Raw genomic sequence first — 24,346 nt, 5'->3', positions numbered from 1 at the left:
CATTGCATTCCAGAACTTCCTAATCAACATGAGGCTAGTGGACACGGAAACAGTAAATGGTACCTTCACATGGAACAATAAGAGGGGAGGAGCTTCCCAAGTTGCCTCGAAACTAGACAGATTCATCATCTTGGAGGACCTCTTTCTCACTGGCCTTAACTTGAATGCTTTCATCCTTCCTTTCGGAGGATCGGACCACTAGCCTATTCACCTAGAAGCTTCATTTATTGGCACTCCGAGGAACAGACCTTTCAGGTTCGAGAATGTTTGGCTTACTCACCCTGACTTCATCGCCAATATTGGTAAATGATGGACGGAAGACTTGCCCATTCAAGGCACGAAAATGTTCCTTTTTCAATAGAGACTCAAACACATCAAGCTCAGACTTAAAGAATGGAACAAAAATGAGTTTGGAAATATTTTTAAAGCCAAAAGAGAAGTGGAACAAAAATTACAAAAAATTAACCAAATTCTCATCAAAGAAGGCTTCACTGAGGAGAGGAAAATGCAAGTTGACTCTCTCCAATAGGAATGGGACAATAGATGTTAGCAGGAAGAAATCTTCTGGAGACAGAAATCAAGAGTGCAATGGATTAAAGAAGGAGAAAGAAATACAAGGTTTTTTCACAAATCTACCATGGAACATAGGGCACATAATCGGATTACAAAACTCTTAGATCCTCAAGGGAAAGAGTTGAGCACACACAAAGATATAGAATCCATTCTGGTACAACATTTTCAAAACATTGCAGAGGATCCTATCTTAGACAGATCTCTATTTATTAAAAGCTTCACTCAGCACATTCCAAAATTGGTGACCAGGAAGACAATTATAATCTCAACAGGCAGTGAGGGAAGAGGAGGTCAATGAAGTAATCAAAGAGATGCACAATGGGAAAGCTCCAGGCCCGGATGGTTTCAATGTAGACTTCTTCAAGGCATGCTAGGAAATAGTCAAACATGACATCCTTGAGGTGGTGGAGGATTCGAGAAATTCAAAAACAGCTCTAAAAGCGCTAAATGCCTCCTTCATAGCCCTAATCCCTAAGAAGGAAAAGGCTATGACACAAGATCGATTCAGGCCCATAGCTTTATGCAATATACAAAATCATTTCTAAAGTAATTGCAAAGAGACTCAAGCCCCTTCTTCTAACACTCGTGTCTGAAGAGCAAACTAGATATGTGGAAGGAAGGCAAATTCTCAATAACATCATTCAAGCTCACGAAGTGGTGCACTCTCTCAAGAATAATAAGCAAGCAGGTATGATCATACAGCTTGACCTAGCGAAATCTTATGATAAGCTAAGCTGGTCATACATCAGGGATGTACTAAAAGTGTATGGCTTCAACCATAATTGGATAAGGTGGGTTATGGCTCTGGTTACCTCTGCTAGCTTTTCAATCCTTCTCAATGGCTCTCCATCCAGGTTCTTTTGGCCTTCGAGAGGTCTCAGGCAAGGAGATCCACTCTCCCCCTTTCTCGTTATCCTTATGATGGAATGATTAGGCAAAGCAATCAATTCAGCGAAGGCGGAAGGAAGAATCCAGGGTCTCAAGCTAACCCAGGACGGAGACACATTGACTCATCAACAATTTGTAGATGACACCATGCTGCAGGGCACACCCACGGTCAAGGAAGCCAAAGCTTTCAAAAAAATTCTGCATGATTTTGCTATGGCTGCTGGCACAGAGGTAAGCCTCACAAAATCAAAAGTTTTCTTTTTCAACACTACTATTGCTATTCAGATAAACCTCTCCAGAATTCTCGGCTTTCAAAGAGATCATCTTCCCTCCAAATATCTGGGAATACCTCTCACTGACAAACCTCTAAGCAAGGAAGTTTGGGAGCCAATGACTAATAAACTGAAGGACAAAGTCAGTAAATGGACAAGTAGATCTTTGAATTTAGCAGGCAAGCTAGTTCTCACAAAGGCGGTCCTGCAAACCATTCCAATCTACATGTTTTCGGCTCTTTATGTCCCAAAAGGAGTTTTACAACAAATCAGGAATATTCAAAGAGATTTTCTTTGGGGTAAAGGGGAAGAAAAAAAGAAATGGGCTCTGGTAGCTTGGCACAAGCTATGAAAACCCAAAACACATGGGGGTTTGGGTCTCCATGACCCGGAAACTCTCAACACAATTTTGGGGACAAAACTTTGGTGGAGATGGCTAAAGGAAACGAGAAACCCATGGGCCAAGCTCTGGAAACAGAAATATGTGAAGAACTGGAAAGAAAGGGACCACATTTGAATGACAGGACACATCAGGGGCCCCCATATTTGGAACAATGCTTGGGAGAACAGAGCCTTAGTTCAGAAACATAGTTTCTGGGAGATCAGAAATGGGAACCTAGCCTGGGTTTGGGAGGATAACTGGCAGCAAGAACCTAACCTATGCAGAGAAGGATTGGACATTCTCAAAGATGATACTGTCAACAAAGGGCTGCAAAAGGTAAGTGACTATTGGGAAAATCTTAGAAAGAAAGGTTTTGCTGGACCATCTAGATGCCAGTTATGTGGTCTTCATGAAGAAACGATGGATCACCTTCTCAACCTCTGCACATTCACCTCAACCTTATGGAACTGGGTTGCCTCAATCTTCAGGCAAGCTGATAGCGATGAAAACGACATCACTAAAACTTTAAAGAATTGGAGCAAAAACTTATCTGAAAATGAGACAGTCAACATAGCCTGGACTCTGATTCTAGGCTTTTTGATCTAGGATGTTTGGAAAGAGCGCAACAACAGAATTTTCAATGATAAATCTGGCTCAACCCAAAGCATCATAGCTTAGCTCTTAAGACAGCTCAAAGAAACTGTAAATACCCTTCTGAAGCAACCTCCCGAGAATCCTCCTTCTCACCAGGATGCTCGCATTCTTTTGCTTTTGGGCCTCCAGAAGCTAGTCCCCCAGCGCACAAATAGGATTGCAACACACACTACAGTGGGGAAGGCTTACTGGAAATCGCCCGCCCCTGACTTTTTGAGATTCAATATAGATGGAGCCTCAAAAGGAAACCCGGGGGCTGCAGGTTACGGTGGAGTTATAAGAGATGACAAGGGAAATATAAAATTCATCTTTCATAGTCATTTAGGGAATGCCACCAACAATATGGCGGAACTAATGGCCATAGAGCATTGCTTAGAGATACTGATGGATCTCAATATGCATAACACAATCATATAGGCAGACTCTAAATTAACAATTAATTCTGTCAAAAAAATAGTAAATGGCTCAGCACCAGAAAAATTCTCAAACCATTGGAGACTTTTGCAGGTCTATCATCGTAATCAATCACATCTAAGAATCTTGAGAACTCTCAATTTTGTTCATGTATGCATAAATGCCAACAGATTAGCAAATCGACTGGCGAATGAGGGGGTGCTTTGTAAAAGAGATAACAGTAAATGTATGTGGGAGTTAGCGCCCATAGGGAAACTGCGTGAGGACTGCCACATTTTGGCAAGCGCAGACAGGGAACATTATCATAGTATGAAGGAGAAGCAACAATTTGGAAATTAAGATGATGGAGGATAAGGGTTAAACAAGTAGAAGACCTCAGAATTGATGTGATTGGGTATCCTAGATGGATGGAAGGAAGCAAAGAAAGAGTGGGATTCTTTTTCGAGGAAAACTGAGTTTTAGAGGTTTAGTAGTTTTCGGGCGTCCCCAATCCCCTAAGTTGTATTTTAAGGTTTGTCCCCGATGCCACTCATCAATCAACATGTGGCTGAGGGAGGAGAGAGGAAACCACCTATATCAGGCGGGTTTTCCTCGTGCTTCTTCTCTGCCCGATATTCTCCTCAATCGTCAGATCCCGCTTGTGAAGATCTACAACCACGGTTCATCGAGCTAGTTGGCGGTGTTAACCTCCGGGCTAATCGCGATCTTGGTTTTCGGGCGGTGAAAAAGCCCAGGAGTTATATCCCAGGGCGGACCCGATTGGACTCTAAAGATGGTTTTGAAATCTTTTCAGGTTCGTTGTGTTAGATAAAAGGTGTGCTAGTTGAGCTCCCGATTTTGCCCCTACCATGTGATCTTTGGAAACAGATCCTACGGTCGTCGATGGTTGGAGAGTATTGTGGGCCCTAGGCCCGGTTTTCGAAGCTTTGACTCGGTTTCTTAAGTTTGGAGGGGCCTGGTTGTTCCTGTAGGCCTCCGTGCCGAGGATTGTAACATATATTTGTAACTTTTTAGTAAATGAATGAGAAGAAAACACTCTTGCTGTAGCAAAAAAAGGATATTTTAAATTTATATTATTTATCTATATTTATTGTTCATATAAAATATTTATTTAAAAAAAAAAAAAAAAACTATTTAAATTTAAATTACGGTTACAAATAATAAAATAATATTTATTATTTAATGTTTATAAATGTGTTTATATATATATGAATAATTAAAATTCAATATTTTGCATTTATATTATATTTTTAATGATTATATAGATATAATTAAATTTAAAGCTTTTTTATGCCTATTAAAATTTGAATTTGAATTTCATATATATAATTTAATGTTTATATATATATATATATATATATAACAAATATTTGTATTTAATGTTTGTATATTTATATTCGAATGGGTGTTCTAATGTCAAAGTGAACAAAAAAACGTAAACATTCAATACACAAGTTATCACTTGATTACGTAGCGCACATTTCATCACTCATTAAGCATGGGGGAGGGGGAAGCCAACTAACAACAAATATGAACGCATCACCCACCTATAAGGGAGGGTGACATTGCAGTTGCCATGCGTAGAGTCACACACAGACATTCTCCCCACCAGGTGATTTTACTTTGCAAAGTTAGCATTGATGCACTCTACTGGCATAATGAATCCAACAAGGTTACCATTTTCATATCAGAGATATAAATCCATGAAATAATGGTGTCAGGCCAATAAGGGAAACTAGATCACCGTCTCTATTATGGTAGCCCTGCAAGTTAAAGGACCAAGCCCCATGGTCTAGTCCCGGTGAACTCCCTCATCGTTGATACTCCTCAAACCTCACTCCCTGCAACCATACATGTGACAGGTTCTCCATATGCAATTATATCATGTTTCATCTATGTTCGCCTCATTCACCCTTTTGTAACTTCCCTACCATTTCTCGTTGTAACTTCTCTATGTGCTTATTCCTTTCCGAGAATCTTGACAACCCTTATTTCAGTCCTAAACTTCTAGATTCTTGTGTCTTTCTCGCATAGAGTTATTCCATTCACTCATGCTTGGTATCTGCTCTCCCCGCAATGCCAAGAAAACGAGCTTGAGCATGGAGAGGAGTAGGCAGTCGCAACATGCAAGGTAATGCAGAATACTAGGCCTAAGTCTGAGCATTGACGGAGCGATTTCGAGAGGACATCTTGGTGGTCATGCAACATGAATTTGGTTACATTAGATAAGAATTGATAGACAAACACATAGAGCCTTTGGATTCGATGTCTTCTCTGAGGTGGAGGATTAGGTCCCCGACCTAGGTGACCCCTAAGAGAAATCAGTACCTCCACACAATAGGCTTGTATTGAGACCTCAACCACCAACTGGGCAAGGTGTTATTTGATTGTAACGAGAGTAGGGATGAGCTCCTCCTTTACATGGGGGAGCTTCACCTGCTCTATTAGATTATGGATGGTCCACTGCAACGCATAGATGCAGATTTGCTTAGAGATCAAGAACAACCACCCTCGGCGAGGCCTACGCCAATTGGATGACTACATGCACCTTTTATGGCTTACATCCATTACTAGTATGCCTAGTTTTGTTAGTCCTTAATTAATCTTTATGTTTTATATTGTTTTGTTTGCATGCATATTATGGCTTATGAAGCCTCTTTTGTTATTAGTATTAAACATGGTTAGCTTTTATTTGGACTTTCATGAACCAAACAATAGGACTATGGACCAACCTTCTACGCATTGTTTCCATTCAGGAAAACCCTATAACTAGTTGTGGATTTGATATCTGCTTTATATATTTATATTTAAAACATATATTTACATATTTAATATCTAATATGTTCATATATATATGTGTGTGTGGGGGGACCATGTTTTAAAATTTCTATTATTTAGATTTGCAGGTAAACTTAGATTATTATCCATATTGCTTATTGAATAATCTCGATCTTACAAATATAAAAGAAGATCTATTTTCCTTGATTTCCCAAAGATGGACTCTTTATTGGATTCAAAACATCGACAAAATTGGAACAATTGAAGAATCTTTTGCTTGGAAACTTGAATTACGAACCAAAATAGGATGGAAAATTATGCATTCTTAAAAGGCATTTCTCTAGCTCAAGTTCTTCACCCAAAGTGGCTTCTAGTATTTGGAGATTCCCAACTCAAAATTAGTTATATTGTCAAAGGCACAAATGTACAAGAAATCAAACTCACTTTTATCATCATTCAAGTACAATCTCAAGCTTTTGATTTAGCATGCCCAATTGAATGGTATCACATTAAGAGGGATCTTAATCAACTAATGGATTACTAAGGTAATTACACCATTAGCCTAGACTAAAAGGGGGGCATATTTTTCAAAGGTATACATGGCAATCATCATATTGTTTAACTCCTCAGTCTACCAAGGCTCAACTCATCTGTGTACCACATGGAATCATTAGAATCTTCTTTGCATCGTGATCAATTATCATCCACCTCCCCTCTCCATGAAGAACCATGGTGTGTATGCTTTGGGTCTAATCACATCAGTCCCTTCCCACACTTAAACTATGGAATAACTATGTGAAAAGGCATGGCTTCTGATGCAAAATTTTGGTTTCCTCCTTGGATTGATAGCTTGGTTGATTGATTGGTTTGGGTGACTAACTTTGGCCACAGTCTTTCACAACTAACCTTTTCCGTAGTGGATATGGATTGTGGGGAGCTATGAGCCACATGCAGCTCCCTATGCCAGCGCTCAATGGCCATTGAAGAACTATGCTTCCGCAAGGATATTCTCTCAAAAAGACTAGAGGCTTTGGAAAACACCCCAATGAAAATTTTGAACATGTCATTAAGCATTCTGCCACATCTCAAGCATCAAGTTGACAACCTAGAAAATAGGGTCAACGTCTTAGAGAAGACGCTGACAATTATGGCCACATAGAAGAAGCCAATTTGGACACTCCTAGAAGATCAAGAAAGATCCTCCATCTAGCCCCTAGCCAACCTCTCATTAACCCACTTTAGCACTCTAGATGGCTTGCATATTCCTCCATCAACTAAGTTCTCTATCATAGGTTTCCTTGGTTTCACTGTAATTCTTAGAAGTTTTTGGTTGTTTGGTCCTAAATTGTACTTTCATATCTTCACTATGGTGACTTGGTTTTCCTATCACAAATGTTTTATGATACCTACAATAAACAAACTATTGAAGAAAGTGTAACTGCGTTCAGTCTTCATAATGACATGATCTTTGTAAATGGTGTAATAAAAGAGAATAAACTATTTTTGTATACCTTGCTACATGGGTTTCATAGGCAAGGAGTGTCATAGGACAAAATACTTCTTCTTGATGTCTTTAGGATTTATTAATATGTCAAAGAGTCAAGTCATGTAAAAAGAAGCTCTTCATGAGCTTATGTAAATGTATACAAGTCCACAAAAGTGTGTAGCAGCCCTCCAAATACCAAGATCAATCCTCCATTAGCAAGCCCAAGAAGTTTGCAAGCAAATTGATAAGGAATTCATCATGTCAGATTCAATATTGAATTAAATATATATTCAAGTGTCATGTCGACTCAAATAACAGACATGTCGGCTCATGTATTCAAGTCGGCTCAATATAGGAAGCACAAACCACTATAAGTACACGTCTAGGGTATCCGCAAATGAAAGACACAGAACTCACATTCTCCTCTAAAATTTTGATGGGTATGTAGGCAGGACATATTTTGGATGGGTATAGTAGGGTGCAAGAAGTCGAATTCTTCTCTGCTATTTTGGATGGTACAACAAGGACAAATTCTCGGATTCCTTTGAGTCTTCGGATGGCACAATGAGCAGCAGACATGGTTACAATGACAGTGAATCCCTCGCACATATCTTTGTAGTCTCAGCATGGTTACAACAAGTTAAGTCTCGGAGGATATCACTGTAAAGGGTTCGAATCTATCTCTAGTAACCTCTGCATACTGTCTAAGCACTGCTATAGTCTTAGCATACTGATAATGAAGAAGATCCAAGTGATATCTCTGTAGTAGTCTTAGTATAATGAGAAGGAGACTTAATGACAGTGACAAGGGTTACAGTTTCAACATAATGAGAAGCAGTAATAAGAATTATTGTCTCGGCATAATACGAAAAGGTGACAAGGATCATCACAGTCTCGGAATACACTCTCGACATGGTCACAGTCAATGTGATGAATGATCTCAGCAAGAATGCAGTGATGATCTAAAGTACAAATGAAGATATGGTGCAACAGTCATCATGATGGTTGTCATAGAATCAAGGTCACAGTGAAGATCTCAATGAAGACAAGAGACCTCGTTGATATGATGAAGAAGCAGTAATGAAGACCTCAGTGATGTGGTAATGATGGCCTCAATGGTGCAACAATGAGGATGATCTCAGCAGTGACACAGGAGAGGATTGGTATCTTGGTCTTGGAGTGGCAGAATGGATCAAGGGTCATGGTCTTGGTATCCGTCAATTGGAATTTTTATAAGAAGTATTTTGTGTGGGTAGAAACCCAAATATCTTGTGTTCTTGTCTCTTTGTTTTGATAGCAGTTTGATGAAGTAAACACACACTAATAATACAAAGAAGATCAAGCTAAGATAATTGTAAAAACACTTCACAAATTGTTATCATGGTAAGAAGAATCACTTTAATTATGAATGCCCTAGATTCTTCAACACAGACACTATAGCATTGGTCATGTTGGGTCATGCAAACAAGGTTTACTTTTTTGTTTCTGATCAAAAATTTCATATCGAAAAATTATGTTTCAACCACTTGGAAAAGGACATGCAATTTCAAATTGAGCTAAGAGATGATGGCATGAATGCAGCTAGTGGAGTTAGCACTCTCATTTTTTAGAGGGATTCAAGTATTAACTTCTCCTCATAGATGTCCTTTATGTTCCAGGATTAAAGCAGAGTCTTGTTTCGACAGCTACCCATGAGGACAAGGGTTATGATGTAATCTTCAACAAGGGTAAGGCCTACCTACAACATTTAGCTTCTGGATGTAAGAAGTAAGATAGGTGTGAGGGTAAAGAATCTCTACAAGTTCTAGGTAGAGACAGGCACAACCTTGAGTAGAAAGGAAAGTAGTTCTCATAAGGGAAAAGTGATAGCTGAGCGAGAGCAAGACAGAGCTCAAGAGAGAGATTGGATCTTCCAATATCACCTTCAGAGAGAGAGGGAAGAGGCTTTGTTTAAGGGAGATCAAGAGAGAGTTGGATCTTCCAGTATCACCTTCAACCAGAGGAAGGAACCCTAGAGGTACACAGGATACATGGCACTTATCACCGAAGTGATGGACTCGTAGAGCATGGTTGGAAAGAACGGGTCTTCAAATCAGATTATGCGGGATAAAGAAAGGAAGTCTTTGAGTTCATAAGGAGTAGTTGCAACAGCAGAAAATGTAGTAGTGAAGGAGACAAATCTAGGTGGACCAGGTTCTTCCAGAAGCACCTTCCTCGCTAAGAGGGAGTGGTGAAAAGTAGCGAGTAAAGGTCTTCTTGACTAATGCCTTAGTCAAGATGACCACAAATGGTTTTCCTTAGCGTGCACGAGTTCCTAGAAACCAAGACAAGTCATGAAGCAGTTAACTTTATGCGTTGAATTTGGAGGCACAATTTTGTTTTTCTCCAATGCTAGTTTATTTTTGGAAAGGGACGAGTGAGAGACTCAATGTCTAATTGAGGCTAGGATGAGTTACAAGAGTCAAATTTACTCGGTTAAGTAATTAATCAAAAATCTGAGTTCTAAAATCCACTTGCCAGATTTTGTTGAGTCAAAAAACTTATAAGGAGGACGAAGACACATCATTATACATTCTTGTATGCACGGGTTATGTGTGTGAGAGCTTGTTGTGAGAAGAGTCTATCGAGGAGCAGTGTATACGCAATCTTGTGACAGAGAATTATATGTAGACCAATGTTGGGAATTAGGAGAAATTTCAGGGAAAATCAACAACTAGTGTGCTAAAAAATGTGGGAATATGGTGAAAGGATGACTTGAGTCAATCCCACTGCCAACCTTCCTAGTGTATGATGTCCAAATGAAAATTAATTCAGTAGAGAGGAGTGAGTGAAGGGGTAATTCTCTATTTGGGCAATTTTCTTCATAAAGAAGTGTGTTTTGAAGTAAGGGGGGGTATTCTCCCTTTGACTCAGGGACAAGCTCCTATGGCAGCATATATAACAACATAATTGCAACTTTATTCTAGATATACAATGAGTCAAAGGAAGTATTGCCTTAACTACTACCCAATAGACTTTCACAATCCAAACCCTTAAAACAACTGAAAGATTACCTCTTGTAATTCTTGTCTTCTTTTTCTTCTCACTCAGTTAGTGCAGTTTCACCCTACCATGCCAACCTTGAACTTAGCATGATAATTGAGCTCATTTACACTCTTGGTGAATGATCAATGGATGATGCCTTAGCAACTTTGAGGTGTCCACTACTTATACAAGACTTGTCTCACACTTGCATCCTTCTTTGGCATATTACAAGCCTCTCTATGCCTAAGTGGACTCAAGTGTCCACATCACCAACTTCTATGATCAATGGTGCATTTAACCCCCTTCATTACTTGATTTCAAATTGTCCAACATCTAAGGGTGTTGTGCTTAAGTCACAAAACACCTAACAAGTGTGCCCAAGGCACCTAAGCACACATGGCAAGGGTGCACCCAGTAAGCATGTCTAACATATGTGTGCATATTAGTCTCTACCCCTTCTTGTCCATCCACTATCTGACATCCAATGGTGTCGTGCTGAAGGTGCCCAAGCACAGCCACCAAAGGTACACCCAACAAGTGTGTCCAGTTGATGTGTCCCTAACAAATGTGTGGCCAATGGTGCCTTTGCCCACTTCATTCTTGTTCCATCAACTATCCAACATCTTAATCACGTTGGGCCCGAGGTGCCACACACCCAACAAATGTGCCCATCGCACCCAAGTGTGCTTAGCAATGGTGCGCATAACAAATTCATCCAATTGATGTGTGCCAAATGGATGTGAACCCAACTAGTGCATTGTACAATTGTACTCTCAGATGCTTACGCCTTAGGGCACTTCTACCCATCCATTGCAACCCTAAAATAGCAAATGCCCAACTCTTAGAATCTACATGTATCCTAGGATCACAAGTCTATAAAAGCTAATCAAGTTCTTTATGCCAATCTTGTTCATCATGCATCATACTTACAAATCGCCAAGTTCCCTTCCGAGCTTCTCTTAGTAGGCCTAACTAATGGGAGCTACACAAATTTGCAACATGCCAAGTTTGACAAAGGGCAATAAACATGTCCATGGTGCACCTTGCCATCATCAAGGGTATGTATAAACTAACTATTTTAAGCTATCAACCTTTTGTCATGTCCATCTGTTCCAATCAATAACCACAAAGGTTATTGTCCCGTCTTAGTAGCTCAAGTGGTTGGTAGCATAGTTTGTTCTCCTATCCACCCAGGTTAAATTCCAAGGGGCATGTTTCGCCTGTTGTGATAAGGCTAGAAGGTTAGGCATCCTCACTACAAAGGAAATCTCAACCCTGCTAAGTCATAAATTATTGGTATATCCAGTTTTTGCATTGTTGGATATACTATTGGTGTTATAATGGCAGCGGGTAAGTTTCATACAAGGCCTCATCCATATTACTCCAACAAATTACTAATTCACGATAGTTTAAAAACAACACACCAAAATAATCTTGCAACAAAACTACCTAAAGCCATTCAAGATGAAATCCTTACACATGGCTTAAGAGTATATTGACAAATTCAATTGAATTTTATACTATTTTTATTCATGAAAATTCCAATTGTTAAACCTTCATAACCAACCTTCAATTACTCCACACAACCACCATTTCAATCACTTATTAGTTTCATGGCCTTTACCATTGTGTCAAGGCAGTTTTACTTGGGAGCGAGAGCGAAAGCAAGGAGCGGGAGCGACAACGGGAGCGGGAGCGAATCCCGGAGCGTTATATATATATATATATATATATATATATATATATATATATATATATATATATATATATATATATATATATATATTTTGATACATATGTGAACAAAAACATGTAGAATAATGAAATATTTTGATACATATGTAAACAAAAACAAAAAAAAACATAGATTGAACCATATAACAAGAATCATCTAGAAGTTATAATCTTCATCAACCATGTCCACAAGTTAGTAACATAGTAACATACAACATATTGAGTCTCATGATTCATCAATCTTAAAGTTTCAAGCTTTCAAAATTCAATATATAACATTTATCATCATTGATCACCAAAGTTGTACTTGTAAGCTAAGTGTAACCATTACAACAAATAATATATAACATGAAATGAAATGTTATAAAATGAAATGAAATGAAACAACTTTCAACTTTCATGAAGCATCATATTCATAATTCATTACTGAGTTATAATTGCCAACTTCAAACTTAAATTGTCATATATTGTTTATAAAAATATCATAATAAATATGAAAGAGTCAATAGTTATAAAAACTACTAGAAACTACTAGAAACTAGAAAAGAGAAGTAAATCTATTATCTATTTCTTATGCTTGGGCCTCTTGCCACCACGAGAAATGTCTAATTTTTTAGTCTTGTTGTAAAATCAGGATCTTTGTCATTAATATCACCCTCTAAGCATTGATATCCAGAGGTATCTTTGTCATTACCTCTATATCTGTATAGGGATCTTTGTCATTAATACAACCCTCTAAGCATTAACATAAGATAAAAAAAGCATAGCATGTCAAGTCAAGATTTTGTTTGAGTGATGCGTACATTTTTAGGAGGGTCATGATAGAGGAGTTCGACAACCAATGTCACTAACATCAAGGTACATAGAGGGATTGGTGCTCTTGATTAAATACGAGTTCCATACCCTAATACATGACAAATTTCAATGGAAACATTCTAATCCCCCAATCCTGAAATCCTGAAAAACTGATAAGTCTGCTGGATTTTGAATGAAATCTAAAATTCTACTTTCTCCATATGAAATCCAATGAGGCCGGAACCACTCTCAAGCATCCTGAGTCATTTCATGGTAATGTTAAAAATTTAAGTAAAATGATGAAAATGAAGATTAAGGAGAATGTCACTTTTACTTTAAGAATTTAACATTACCATGAATAACATATCAATACTAGGGACATAGACTTGATCATTAAGCTGCCCCACTAAAAAATTATTTGTTTCTTTCAAAAAAATTGCATTTCAAACATTACTACAAAAAAAAAATTGCAAAAAAGGAAAACGCGCTCGAAAACGCTCCCGAAAAAGCAGGGAACGAAATTTCTTTTAGGGAGCGCGCTCCTGACCCGCTCCCGAGTCGCTCTCGCCCGGAGCGCAGATTGGGAGCGGGATCGAGGGGGGGCGGGCGCTCCCCCTCAACACTGTGTCAGGGGAACAATCTAAAGGGTTTGGCTTGGCACAAGAGTTCTCACCTTCTTTCCATCTCAACTATTATGGCTCACATTTCCCTGAATTTTCCAAGGTTGATATGTCCTTACATTATGAAACTTTATCGTTTGTATTAAAAGATAAAAGACACTACTTATAATTAGTACATCCCACTCAAACTATATGTTATGAAATGCATGTGATGGCTCTACGCCCGTCATATGCACGTGAATTCAATGAAGGTTTTGTGAGTTATGTTCTGTTGTTTTTTAAAATGGAAATGCATTGCACGAATACTCGTCAACCATAAACAACAACTTTGCACGATAATATAATGTGTTGGAACCATTTTGCAAGTATGAAAGTATCCCTTTGATTAAGAAGTCAGAATTGGTACCTAGCATCATCTCCACACAAATATGTGAACATTATTTTTACTAAAATGTAACAGGAGATTTGCATGGGACACCATTAGCAAACATAAATACAAGTACAATAGGAGTTATTCTAGAAAGATAGGGTATGTATACCACTGTAAATTAAACAATGAAAATGGCACAATCAGAGTTAGTCTAGAAATACACTATTGTAAATTAAATAATGCAAACGTTATGTGGAGAGGGTTTTTTGTCTCACAAACAAGTGGGTCTCATACATCATTTTAGTGTCTAGCTAGGCCATGAGCTTGAAATAAATTATAAATATACAGCTATCTAACTTTACAGCCAAAGGATAGCTCTTGTGGAAAGATTTGGAAAACCATGTCCTTGAAAACCCTTCGAATATCAGATCTGGAATTCTCTCCATTTAGAAGATGGTCTAAAGTTAACAATCCTTCATTTTTGGCACATATCTCCTCCTGGCCTGATTCACATTCTTCCCCTTTAAACAAAGTGGATCTATCCCATTTCCCTTCTTAATACTCTGAACACGCTTTGGACCTTTCTGACCCAAGTCTTGGAAGGGAAAGCTCCAATAAGAAAGGAATAAGTAAAACAGGGCACCCAATCAAGAAAATAGATTGTTAAAGAAGGATACCTCAAACTTCTTGGAAGGAGTGGATCCTTCCTCTCTCTAGAAATCAAATGAAACAAGATCGAATTCAGCTATTCCATCTCCAAACTTGACTTTTAATGTCTGGCTAAATGAAACACTTCTAACAGGGGAGAACTTGGTGAAACAAGGAATTAATGATCCTTCAAGATGTGACTATTGTTTTGTAAACAACGAAACCTCCTTTCCTGCGTTCTTCGATTACAGAAATGAGTCTCCCCTCCTCTATTACAGCATCTTCTAAAGAACAACTGTTCAGTAACTGGTTTCTTTTATCGCTTGAAGGATTCAAAAACAAGCCAATTATAAAGGTAATTTGGAATATTACTCTCTTGGAAGATACAGCTGATCAAAACGACAAAATATTAAATGACAAATAGGTATATTCCAAATACGTCTAAAGAATCAATGCCAACTTGATTAGAAAAATTCAAAAATTAGGCACAGTGAATTAAGCCAACAAGAAAAAGGTTGGAAGAATACTTATGATTTGGCAAATTGGGAAGAGAAAGGGAGGGAAACCAGAACCAAAAAAAGTACATGAATGTAATCCCATTTAAGTAACCTCCTGCAAATGTGATTATATTAATGATTGGATGCGAAGATTTTAACAAATGCTCTTTGATGAAACATCAGAGGGAGATCCAAGCCATTCGTTCATGGCATGGATAATATTAACACCAAAAGGAAGAGTATTTGAAAATTTAACTTGGGACATTGGAGTAGCAACCAACAACTACGTAGAATCCTTGGCATCACTCAAAAGGAATACTTATATTAAAACTTACAAAAGAACACCTCAGAAGATCTAACAGTACTTAGAGACTGGCAAATAGTAGTAGCTCCATAAATGGGAATTTCAAGTTCTTCGAATGTCGAGATAGAAAGAAACATAAACAGATTTAGAGAGACTCTAAGGAAATTCCACCTTTGGGAGGGAAAGCACAATGTGTTGGAAAAAAATATAAACATGTCCGAATTTTCCATGAAAATGGAACACAAAAAACAAGGAAAGCTTAATGTTATCAGGACTCAGATCTCAGTATGGAAGAAAGGAGGAGTTGTGGTATCTTTGCTTCAACATATAACATTATGACTCAACTAGCAAGCTATATTGGGAACGCTTTCCTTATCTCCGTGCTTCCTCTGTTCTCAACTCTCTGTGAGGGATTGGCTTCCAGCATTAATTCCTTGCAAGTGAGACCAACAACTATTGAAGTTCTCACTCCCTACAAAGCAACTTCACGAGACCAAATCCCAGCTTCAAGGGGCTGGCAACTTCAAGAGACCAAATTCCAGCTTCAAAAGGCTCTCAACTTCAAGAGACCAAATGACAGCTTCAAGAGGCCTCTGTACAAAGATTAGGCAACAGATAAGTTCAATCGAATAACTATGCTTTCTTATCCCAATATGCTGGAATCTACGGTCAGCTTTCAAGAAAGTACCTCCCATCATAGTGGAGCGAAGGCTTTGATTCAAGCACTTCTTACTCTACTCCAAATGACACTCCTCTGGAGGATACCCTGTTAGGGGTTCCTGTAAGGCAGACAAAGATATTCTTCGACATATTAACAAGTGGTGAATAGTTTTGTCAATCACAGCAAAGCAGTATTGAGAAATTACAAACTATATGGATGACTGTCTCAGTAAGTCAGTTTCAATGCAGCTGTTTATGTAGCTAAGTGTCAGACTAAGTATGTATCTAAGTATGTTTTGCCTCTAAACCAGACTTCACAGTATGTAAACTATCTTTCGTAATATAACATAAATTGTTCTTGTTTAAAAAATAAAAGAATGAATTTGTGTTCGGTTTTATATCCCAGAACACTATAGATGTTGGACCTAGATTTGCTAGCATAATTTTGGCTATACCTTTCATACTTGTTTCCAAATTTGAATCAGTCAACCTATGGTGTTGTTCAAGCTCAACATAAAAACAAAATCAAATTCCATTAAATATAGCATCGAGATGGGGAGAAAGGGAATACTGTGATTATAAGTAGTAAATAATGAGAACGACCAAATCTTGTTTTATGCATAAGTCATTCCTCAAGGAAGTAAAATTCCCAAATTTTGCTTTCCATGCTTTTGTTGTAGTCCTATTCACCAGTCATTCTTCATGGTATTAAGCTTTAGCAATAATAATCAGCACAGTTTGATAAATAAAGATGTTTTCTTCCTTTGTTCTTTATTCTAGTTCTGTTTCTGAATGAAATGAATTCCTATGCATTTCCTATGTTTGTGTGTAAGCGAGTGAAGCTTAGATGCAACAAAGACGATGAACTTGAGCAACAATAGAATGAAGGAAATTATATTCCAAAGCTTGAAACACAGGACTGAAGCATGAACAAGTGAAAAATACCAAAAAATCGACCAACAAAGTGATCACTAGAAAGGAAAATATAATTATAGTATCTTTGGAGCCAATCAACCATCCACTGTCAACCTAATCTTCTATATGCTGTATTTGGATTTTCATTATTAATCTCTATGACTAAACTTGGCATAGCATGCTCACTACATCTTTTATCCATAACAAAACAGAAAACTGAGAACTAAGAAATATGCATAACTTCATATTCAAGGAATAGCTACTTCCTAAAAGAGATTCTGGAAATACAAACAACCTCATTAAACAAAGTGAAGGAAGCATCAACTGATCCTGAACTCAATTATGTCTCTATAAAATAGCATTAAGGAAACTGTTTCTATAAAGTATTATGTGCAACTCAGCATGGACAAAGAAACAAGGTTTGACTTAAAATCAGGCAAGACTTGAGACTTAATTCAGGCAAGTTGGGCAAAAGAAAATAACTTGGACAAAACTTTTATTTTTTAGTTGTCAAGTTTTACCTGATTCTTGCCCAAGCCCAAGTCAGATCCTGAGATAACTCTCTAGTTTTGTTTGAGTCTGAGTTAGACCTTGAGTTCTGACCAAATTAAGCTTTGACTCCGTCTGATCTGCTCAGATTTAGATCCCAGCAGAGTCAGACTAGCCAATTTAACTCAGCTGAGTCTGGTAACTATGGATCCAAGTATCTTTACCAGTTAAGGTAGCAATGGCCCAAACGTGATATGAAAAATAAATACAATGTGATGAGTCATCACATTGTATGTTGGTTAAAAACACAGTAATAGTGAATTCCATGCATGCAGCCATTAGCCACAAGAGAGAATATGGATTGTTAATTTATTCTCAATTGCTAGCAGGCAAAGACCAATGGAGAGAACAAAGATTGATAGTAAACAAACTTAATTCAGATAACGAGGAGCAAGTCAAAGATTATAAAACAAATGGAATAGAAACACTAAAACCCTGTTCAACCCTGTTTTTTAAATTTTGATTTGCTGATGACCAAAAATGCCAAAGCTTTTATACTGAAAGACCAAACTTGACAGCTGAATACTGGAAGACAAAGTTTATGGAAATTTTTTATATTTAAGCTAGTAGGACAATGTTCTCTGCTAAGGACAATACCCCAAGGGCCTAACCAATATTCTCTCGCCAAGCCATAAGACTGGTTTAGGGCGAGGTACCTTGCAGATGATGCATCGCCTCTTAGGATTCCTAAGTCGTACGAATGGTTGATGAATGGATAAATGCAAATTGGGATACTGGGGGTTATCCATATGGACATTCTTAAAATCAATTGCTCCACCTTTATGTTATTCTATCGTCTCTATTCTCAGTTATCTTTGTGATATCCATGTCCACAATAACTGCAATTTTTATTACTACAGTGGCATGTCCCATTAATAGCCCTCTTACTCTTATTACTCGTTGAGCCTATTGTCCATATGGTTTGAAATGTAAAGATTGCAAGACCTTGTTTGGGTATTCACAAGACATGGATGACATAATAGGGGCATTAAAAGGAATCTCAGACGGAGAGAATGTAAATAGTAATATAGATGATGCAGGCTTGATCTCACAGGTCAATGTTGTTCTCATCGGTGAGACAAATTCAATGTCCCTCTGCACATGTTGACATGTGCATTTAATCCTAAATTCTACAATGATATCTTCCTTGAAGGTAGAAAAAAGAGGAAGGCTGCACACAGATTTTTCCAGATATGCAGAGGATATAAGATTTTATAATATCCCATGGTATGGGAGAAAGAATAATAAATGTCATATATTATTAATCATGTTACAGAAACACATCACAGGGTTATCCCAAGGTAGGCTACCCAATTGCATTGGATACATATGCGACTCTTTCACCTTTCTCCTGATACACTGCATCATTTATAGTACCCTAAGATGATTAAGGTGATCTAACCACCTAACCTTGTGATAAACTATAACTCTAGTCATATTATATTATGAACATGTTATTACAGACATGGTTACTTATACATAATGTATTAATATTATTATTATCTTGGAGCTTGTCTTTTGCTCCCCCAATAAAGGTTACACTAGTTTGGCGCCTAAAATAGGATAATGTGCACCAATGTTTCTCCTAGAATATGATGCTCTAAAATTGGATAATGTGGATTATGTTTCCACTAGGTTAACTGCAATCCCACATGAAGCAAAGCCTTTGTTAGCTTTCAGAGTTGTTCCAAGAGAGTTTACACCTACGTTGCACGAAACGTCTAGGAACCCGATGTTTCAGGCTGTACTCGTACCGTAAACTCCGAAACTCCGCTAAAACTCGGCCGAAACTCGACCATCATATAATCATCTATGAGATTTAATATAGACTTCGTTTTCCTTCGAAATTTTCATCTATGGGTGTTATTCCCCTTTTTCTTGCAAGATAATGATCTATTAAATTATTTATAATTTTTTATATATATTTATATCCATATATGATGTTTCAGCTGATGTTTTGGCTGACATTTCCATTTTTGGGAGGTGATGTTTCTAAACGTACCTGTTTCGGAAACTCTGAAACGTTTCGGTGTTTTGTGCGACTTAGGTTTACACCATCCCTAGAGGTGCTTCATGTGATGTGGAGTTCATGATGTATGGGTGACCCTTGTTTTTTCCATGATGGACATGAACATGTGGAGGTGGCTTGATCCTAGATTGCCAAACCTTGAATGGATGCTTATATGGCTTTCTTCTTTGAAGCATTGGAGACCTTTAGACAACTTGCCGACATTATTTATACAAGCTACATGGAGGTTGCTTGCTTGCTTGTGGGGATACCTAGCTTGGAAGAGGAGCACTTGGCATTCCAAAGGAGAGCTTTGAGCCCTAGATGCCATGGGCACACTTGGATTACTTGTAAGGAGGCTTATAGGCTTATACTTGACTACTTATGTGGCTTTCTTCCATGGAGTGTTAGAGACCTTAGTCAACGCCTTGCTATGTGACAATGTTGATTATCATGATGCTATAGAAATGGACTACTAGTCCGACTCTTTTTATGAGATCTCTTTAGTAATGAATAGCCTTGTAACATTTAATGAATACCTCCCTAGTTAAGAGGGAGTGTTGAAGAAAACGTAACTAGGTTTGGTTTTTATTATGACTTGTAAATATAATATTATGAAAAGAAACATTTATTATTCCTTGCATCATGGGTTTCATGAGCAAGATGTGTTTACCATAGCTAAAAGACATCTTCTTGATGTCTTTAGGATTTTGTTTCTTAACATAAGTATTATTGAAGTCATGTCAGAACGATCTAGCTTCAATGAACAAGTGTCACTATCCCTTGCAAGTCGGCTAAATGAAAAACACTGATCTCCTTGATGGGTCGGCCCAGCTTATGGCTCACATGTCAGCGTAATGTATGTCAACGTTGACCCATATATATAATGCATGGAGTGGCATTACAAGGACAAAACTTCAGATCATCTCAAAAGAAGAAAAGCAAAGAAGAAATACACAGAACCACAGTGACTCGATGAAGCTCAGATACAAGTCTGTCTCTTGGTGAAATTTGTCTCTCGGTGAAGCTCAAAACACAGTCTATCCCACAGAGAAGTCATCTATCTCACTGTGAGGTCTGTCTCTCGGTGAAGTCTATCTTTCAGTGAAACTCGGATGATCTATCCTCTCTAGATATAAGACTGTCCTACCACTGCCAGCATAGCGAAGAACTCAACACGCTATCTCAAAGACTGTGTCATTCACGATAAAGAGAAGAATTGTGGTAGCTAAGAAGCAGTGGACTGTGATAAGAAGGCGAATGCATAAGGAGGCCGAAATCTGAAGGAGTGCAGTGTCATAAAGACAAAAGACTCTGAAACGAAGACCGAATAGTGCAAGGGATAGTGACAAGCATATTGAAGGTAATCTTTAGTCAAAGTTTTGTCAAGGGTCTTGGTATTCATCCAATTTGTGAGAAAATTGTTGATTGAGGCTATTTCTAAGCCAAGAGGGATATCTCAATGTTTCTTACATGAATGAGGGTAGGGAGAAAATTACCATCTACAAAAATTATTCTATACATGCTCCTCTTTTCCATTGTATTCATTGTGTGGAAATTCACCTTTGACACCCATTAACGCACTGGGCCTAAAAAATGAAATAGAAAAGTCAATCACATTCAAATAAACATTGCACCAACTTGTGGAATCATCACTATTTAAATCCTCTAGGTTCACATATGAGCACAACCACCCCATTTTGTAAAGATGGGCCTAAGAACTGAATGCCTCCATCTTATTTAAGGAAAACTTAAAAAATATGGATGATAAAAAGCATTCATTATCGGTATAATGGATGTAGATATTCTTAGATTATGTTATGTCTATGAAGATGGCAATGTTCAAATACCTTATTGAGGATGTAACAATCCATTTTCTACCCTTATTGTAATTGACAATATAAATTCTAATTCATGTAGAATAATGTGGAAATGGAAAATATGGTTGAGCTAGAGGAGGGGACACAAATTCAGAGACTGAGGAGGAGGAGTTGCTTATGAGGTGTTTAAACCCAAACCGAAGCCACTTCATCTATTTGCCTACCCATCTCCTTGAAAAATTAAATGGCTTGTTGGTTCAAACATTGAAGTTATGTATGGGTAGCCTATGGCAAAGGAAATGCCCATACTATCCTTAATCTCGTAGGACATGTGGAGGAAGTCAATGCACAAGAGAAGGGACATGAAGAAGGAAGAGTAAGGAAGTGGTGGAGGTGGCTTTTATTGGAAGAACGAAATGTTCAGTATGGGAAATGAACGATTGGGCAGAAGGAGTCACCACAAATGGCTTAGCTTTCCCATGACTAAAGTAGAGGGAAGCTAGGTCGTTGCAAGAGAAAATAGATTGGTGAAAAGAAGCATATGTGTAGGAGCACGCAGCGCAAAAGAAGCAACATTCATAAATCGCTTGTATCGTGATTGGGAACTCATTCCCTACATTCCGGTGTGACCCAGTGAGTGCATTGGTGTTGGATTTAGCTGAGAAGGTTGAGGGGGAATCCTAATTCCTTTAGTGCTTTCCTTGGGGTGGAATATCAGTGTGAATAAGGGCTTTTGTCCCTATGATCTTCATTTCCTAGAGCAAGTTTTTCTTTAGGAATAATTTAGGCAAGTCCGTGGCAATTTCGTGGAATTTCCAAGTCCGAGTAAAGTAGAAATTGGGCTTGTAGCGAGAGTTAGTATTATAGTGTTAATTACCATGAATATTTTAATGGCTAATTTATCATTAATTTATGGAATTAGTGCATAATTCACACCATACCTAGCTACTAGGTGATGACCTTTTTTAACAAGCATGGTAGTTAGAAAATGCGATGCTAGGGGTCAGCCTCAGATGACAGGAAAATTCTTGTCACGCCACTCATTAGCACGGGGGACAGTTGAACCATTTTTTACCTTAGCATAATAAAAGAAGTCATGACAGAATTTTTTTCCTGTTAGATAACACGGAAAGCCCGCACGATGGATTTCGTTAAATGTCGTGGAGACCTGATAATTAGGGTGAGGACTAGTAGAGTGGTTAATCAATGTTAGAACACAGGTGTTATTAGTGTCAAATATTGAATCTAGGCATCAAGGCGGTCAAGTGATCAATGCTTGCACCAACTTAAACTCCTTCTAGGGTAGATTTTATATTGAATTTGGGTGGGTCCTACTTGGCCAAACCCTAGAAAAAGTCGAATGATTAGTCAATTGCCAGGTGAATCCAGGGATCTAGACATCCAACTAGAATCAAGTATGCACCTTAGAGAAAGATGTGGGTTTGGATCTTGGAGAAGAATGGGGCTCACACAAAATGGGGTCTGTTGAGAAGGTTAAGGCGCGAGACCCGAATATGTTTGTGAGGAGGCAGAAATTTGGGAGTATAGAGGTGTGGGGACATTGAAACAATGCCAAAACTCGTGCACAACAAATATCCCCTCAAACTAAATAAACGAGAAAAAGTCACAAAACACAAAGGACTTAGCTTGGTGGGAACTACAACCCAAGCTGAGGTGATAGAGGCCACAAGAACTTGATTATGTTTTAATTTTGGTCGTTGGTGCTCCAACAAAGAATTATAAGAGGAGGTCGATGTGGTGATGGAGAGATCACTTGAGACACTTGTGGAGTTCGATTTCCTTGGAGAGTTCGATTTTTCCAGAGAGCCAGCAGTTGCCGAAAGAGTACGATCTTCAAAAGGAAGCAGAGACAGAGAGGGGCAGGGATAGTGATCCGGAGAGGCAGCAACAAGAGGCCGAGTTATTCCCAATGAGGCAGCGTGGAGGACTATGCAATCAGCTTCAGCGGGCAATTCGATTTAGCTGTGGGAAAAATTGATTCAGCTTCCAGAGGCCTGGAAAGTCTTCCAGAAGACCAAAGAATCATTTTCCTCAGCAAAGACAGGCAAAACAACTTGATCAGAGGCAATTTCGGGCTAGACGTCAAAGGGTCTGCGCAAGCACTGCACAGGGGTCTGCGCAGAGGGTCCAAGAGGATGAGTTTTCTGAAGCAGAGTTGTGTCATGGTTGCTTGTGGAAGAAGGAAAATTCCCTTAGAAAATTTCAGCCAGATTTTCTTGTTGTGAATTGCCAGTTTTCAGCATCCAAATTGTACTCAGAACTTCACTATTGCTTAATAATATAAAACCCTCAGTTGCAACACCGGTTTTCCCAAGTTGGGTTCTTCCGGGGACATTTTCCAAAAATAACTATGTCAATTTTTATGTGTGTTAGCATGTTTCTCAGTTTCCAACGCAATTATTTTCCGCAGTTTTATTTGTGAAGGTTGCAGTGTATTTATTTCGATATTTTGTCGTGGCAGAAAATTGTTAATTAATTAACAATTAGGAGAAATAATATCAGGTGTTGCAATAGGATTTCAGTAGTGAAATTTTCACATGGTATTAGAGCATGGTTGATCAGCTGGAGAGCTCAGAGGCAAAAAGAAAGAATTTGGTTGCTCAGTGTGGACAGCAAGCTGAAATTCCCAAGGGCAGCGTAGCCTTTTGCCAGAGAGGTCGTGTTGCTTGAGGAAGACAGATTTTTCTAAGAGGGGCAGAAAAATTCAATCCTTCCAAATCGAGTGATTCCATGGGCAGAGGGAGCAACTCAGATTTTTCGTTGAGGAGATCTCTAGCTAGACGCAGTGGTTTTTAGAGCAAAGCCAACGTCGGGGTGGAAGAGAGAAGAGCACACACAGAGGGAAATTTTTCCTCAGGGAACTTCTAGTCTCAAGAAGTTCGATTTTCCTCGTATTGATTTTTTAGTAGCTTGGGAGGTACTCCAAGCCCTAGG

General features: G+C 38.4%; 1 long non-coding RNA gene across 1 annotated transcript in view; it reads right to left on the bottom strand.

Moving 5' to 3' along the window:
- Positions 1–14,128: 14,128 nt before the first annotated feature.
- LOC149180568 (uncharacterized) overlaps positions 14,129–24,346 on the bottom strand; it is a 30,881-nt gene continuing 20,663 nt past the window's right edge. Inside the window, exon 3 of the long non-coding RNA XR_016256938.1 lies at positions 14,129–16,218. This is a non-coding gene — a long non-coding RNA (uncharacterized LOC149180568). The remainder of the gene's footprint in view (positions 16,219–24,346) is intronic.

This window comes from Pinus tabuliformis, chromosome 3_2 (genome assembly GCF_031772625.1).
Source record: "Pinus tabuliformis cultivar Carrire ecotype Pingquan chromosome 3_2, CPIR1, whole genome shotgun sequence".
Lineage (NCBI taxonomy): Eukaryota > Viridiplantae > Streptophyta > Pinopsida > Pinales > Pinaceae > Pinus > Pinus tabuliformis.
Note: the sequence above shows the minus strand (reverse complement) of the source record. Positions and strands in the feature narration are given on the sequence as shown.